This window comes from Lepus europaeus, chromosome 3, assembly GCF_033115175.1.
Source record: "Lepus europaeus isolate LE1 chromosome 3, mLepTim1.pri, whole genome shotgun sequence".
NCBI lineage: Eukaryota > Metazoa > Chordata > Mammalia > Lagomorpha > Leporidae > Lepus > Lepus europaeus.
The window spans coordinates 107,282,762-107,287,036 of record NC_084829.1 but is presented as its reverse complement, the minus strand read 5'-3'; positions in this window follow the sequence as shown (position 1 = coordinate 107,287,036).

Genomic DNA, 4,275 nt, shown 5'->3' with positions numbered 1-4,275 from the left:
GCCGCAACACACCGGCTGTAGCGGCCACTTGGGGGGTGAACCAACGGAAAAAGGAAGACCTTTGTCTCTTTCTCTCTCTCACTGTCTAACTCTGCCTGTCAAAAAAAGAAAAAAAGAAAAAAGAAAAGAAATTATCCTTAAGGAACAGTGAAAAACAGAGTCTTCCATTTTCTAAAGGGCCAAGAGATGATGAAGAGCGCTCTTCACAGGTGCCGGGTTTGAAGCAGAATAAAGAAGCCTGCATCCGAAGTGTCAGCATAAAGAACCTGGGCTGGGTCCTATGACGCCTGCGTGTCCAGGAGTTTTGTGTTGTTTGTACCCCACCTGTTGGGAAAGTGAGGCTTATTAGGTTCCCACACCTCTATCCCATTCTTCCATGCTTCTATGGTAACCGGTATCATGGTAACCACTAGACCAGAAACTCATGTAGCTCTGTTATGTAACAGCTTGGCTGCTGGCCACCACTGTCTGGGCTCATATAAGAAGCTGAGGAGGGCTGGCGCTGTGGCGTGGCAGTGCTGGCATCTCATGTGGGTGCCGGATCGAGTCCCGGCTGCTCCACTTCCAATCCACCCCTCTGCTGTGGCCTGGAAAAGTAGTAGAGGGTGGCCTGAGTCCCTGGGCCCCTGTACCCACGTGGGGGACCCAGAAGAAGCTCCTGGCTCTTGCCTTCAGATTGGCGCAGCTCTGGCTGTTGTGGACATTTGGGGAGTGAACCAGCGGATGGAAGAACGCTCCCTCTCTCTCACCTCTGCCTCTGCCTCTCTCTAACTCTGCCTTTCAAATAAATAAGTAAATCTTAAAAGAAACAAAAAGCTGAGGGGGGCGTGGTTAGTTGAGGGCCTCTTTGTGGACTGACTGCTGCCACAGGCCAGTGGAAGCCTCCCTGTGCATACTCACTTCCCACTGCAAGAAGAAAGAGGCATGACTCTGCAAAAGGCTCCAAAATGGTTCTTTGGCCTCTCCGAATCCGAACCTCATCTCTGTGGAGCTGAGCTCCTGACTTGCACTGAGCTTACATACAGCTCAACGTTCTCTCACACAACGTGGTGTTCTGTAGGTGACGCACCGGGAAGAAAGGCAGCAACTGAGGAAGTACAGGTTCTCCTGAGCGGCAGGCTGCTCAGACCTGCAGAGCGCATGCGTGCTGCGTCTTCCGGGGACTTTTCTAAATGCAGCTTCTGAGTCAGGAGGCCCAAGCTGAGTCCCGAGATTTGCATCGCTAACACATTTCCTAGTGGTATAAAGGATATTGGTTCATGGACCACACCGACAAGAGCAAAGCAGTGGGTTTCAACCAGAGCTGTGGATCAGAAGCACCTGGGGAGCTTTCAGAACTCATGATACCCAGGTCTTACTGCAAATTAAATCAGTACCCAGGCATCTCGTTTTCAAGCCCTCACAGGTGGTTCCAAATATGCAGGTAAAATTAAGAACAACTTCTCTGAAGGTAAAATTCCTTGCTGAAGCCCTGGAGCCCTTGTCGAAAATATCCAGTCAAAATTGAGGGCTTCCAAATGACGGTATTTCTTTTTTTGTTTGTTTGTTTTGTTTTTGTTTTTTTTTTTTTTTTTTAATTTTTGACAGGCAGAGTGGACAGTGAGAGAGAGAGACAGAGAGAAAGGTCTTCCTTTTGCCATTGGTTCACCCTCCAATGGCCGCCTCGGTAGGCGCGCTGCGGCCGGCGCACCGCGCTGATCCAATGGCAGGAGCCAGGTGCTTCTCCTGGTCTCCCATGGGGTGCAGGGCCCAAGGACTTGGGCCATCCTCCACTGCACTCCCTGGCCACAGCAGAGAGCTGGCCTGGAAGAGGGGCAACCGGGACAGGATCGGTGCCCCGACCGGGACTAGAACCCGGTGTGCCGGCGCCGCAAGGCGGAGGATTAGCCTACTGAGCCGCGGCGCCGGCCCAAATGACAGTATTTCTAATATTTCATTGCCAGTCCTAACCACAGTGTTAATAGTAAGAATCTTTTTTTTTTTAAAAATTTATTTATTTATTTGAAAGGCAGAGAGTTTGCAGAGAAAGAGAGAGAGAGGTCTTCATCCATCGGTTCACTCCCCAAATGGCTGCATCAGGCAGAGTTGAGCCAATCTGAAGCCAGGAGCCTGGAGCTTCTTCTGGGTCTCCCACATGGGTGCAGGGGCCCAAGGACTTGGGCCATCTTCCACTGCTATCCCAGGCCATAGCAGAGAGCTGGATCGGAAGTGGTGCAACCAGGACTCAAACCAGCACCCACATGCGATGCCAGCACTGCAGGTGGTGGCTTTACCTGCCACGCCACAGCATCAGCCCCCATTAATAAGAATCTTAACATAACAGTTTTAGTTCAGTATACATTTTTGATTGGTTATGATCCTTCTTTGTTGAAACTGATCTAGATATTACACCAAGTTGAATATGTTGTTGTAACTGTATTATAGATGCCAGGCCTTGTCTCCCATCTGTACCTCCGACACAAGGCTGCCCTGACCCACACCAGGCAGTTACTTGTAGCAGCTCTTGTGCTCTGAGCACAGTTATTTTTGGCAAGAGTGGACAACTGACTTAAGTCAGCCAGTTTGTTCATTTATTTCCCGCCCTAAATCATATTAAGTACCTACCATGAGCCAGGCATCAGGACTCCGGCAGGAAATAAGTGGGTGAGCGCTGTCCCTATTCTGGGAGCTGGCAGTGCAGTGAGGAAGACCAGGACTTGCTGTAAAATGTGGCGTACACTTTGCTGTGGGCAAGTCCAAGGTACACATGTGCACAGAGCAGGAACACTCCTCCGGTCTGGGCTTGGGGACGGATGAAGGGGTTGTTTGGGATTTTAAAAGAAATGTTTCAAAATTTATTTACATTTTTTATCTGAAAGGCAGAGAGAGACATAGAGATCTTCTGCCTTACTCCCCAAAATGACACCAACATCTGGGCCAGGCAAAGCCAGAAGACAGGAACTCCATCAGGATCTCCCATGAGGCTGGCAGGGACGCCAAGTACTTGAGCCGCTGCCTCCCCCCGCCCCACTCCCACCACGGTGCACATTAGCAGAAAGCTGGAATCAACGCAGAGCCAGGAGGGGCTGGTACTGTGGCACAGCAGGCTAAGCCACCACCTGCAGGGCCAGCATCCCATATGCGCTCCCATTGGAGTCCCAGCTGCTCCAGTTCCAATCCAGCTCCCTGCTAATATGCCTCAGAAAGCGGTGGAAGATGGCCTAAGTACTTGGGCCCCTGCCACCCACATGGCAGACCTGGAAGAAGCTCCTGGCTCCGGCCTGGATCATTGTAGCCATTTGTGGAGTGAACCAGAGGTTGGAAGCTCTCCTCTAACTCTTTCAAATTAAAAAAAAAAGCTGAGCCAGGACTCAAACCCAAGCACTCCTATATGGGATGCCAGTGTTCCAAGCAGTTATCTTTATTTTTTAATAAATAAAGAATAATAAAGTATCTTTTTAATAAATAAATAATAAAGTATCTTTATTTTTTAAAGAGAATTTTTATTTGAAAAACTGTTATGGTGGGGTGGGGTGGAGGAAGAGAATCTCTTCCATCTGCTGGTTCTCTTCCCCAAAGGGCCACAACGGCACGGCCTGGGCCAGGTCAAAGCCGGGAGCCAGGAACTCCATCCACACCAGTACCCAATGCAGCCTCATAACCACTGCCCTAAACCCCCATCCCGGTCATTTGAGATTTTAAGGATGGCTTTCCAGGAGGGACAACTGAGCTGAGACTTGAAAGCAGAAGTAGAAACTGACCAGGTGCCAGAAGGGTGTGTGTGGTCTAAGCAGAAGAAATCATATACTAAGATCCGGCAGCCAAAGAAAATACAAGCAGCTAAGGGAACTGAAGGTTCATAAAGCTCTAGCATAGATTTCATAAGATGGGGTCGGAGAGGTTAATTGTAGACAGGGTGAGAAGTCCTTGTAGGGCAGTCAAGTTTTCTCATCCAAGAAGCATGCCTGGAAGACCGGGCAAAGGAGAGGGTTAGTTGTGGGGACTAGAGCTGGCAAGGGCCCATGGGGCCACCCTAGCAAACCAGGTCCATCTTCCAGGCATTCCTTATTTAAGCTCAAGTCTCCATTGGTCATGTCCCTGGTTTCCCAGCCCCTTACCGCTGTATTTACGGCTTCCCCTTTACCACAGGATACTTCAGTTTCTGTATCATGCTGTCAGGTAGAGGGGCCAAAATCTGACTCCAAAGGGGCCCCTGGATATTACTGATCCTTAAGTTAGAAGGTGGTCCCCTGTTCGCAGTGTTGCTGTGTGTGTTTGGGAGATGATAATTCAAAC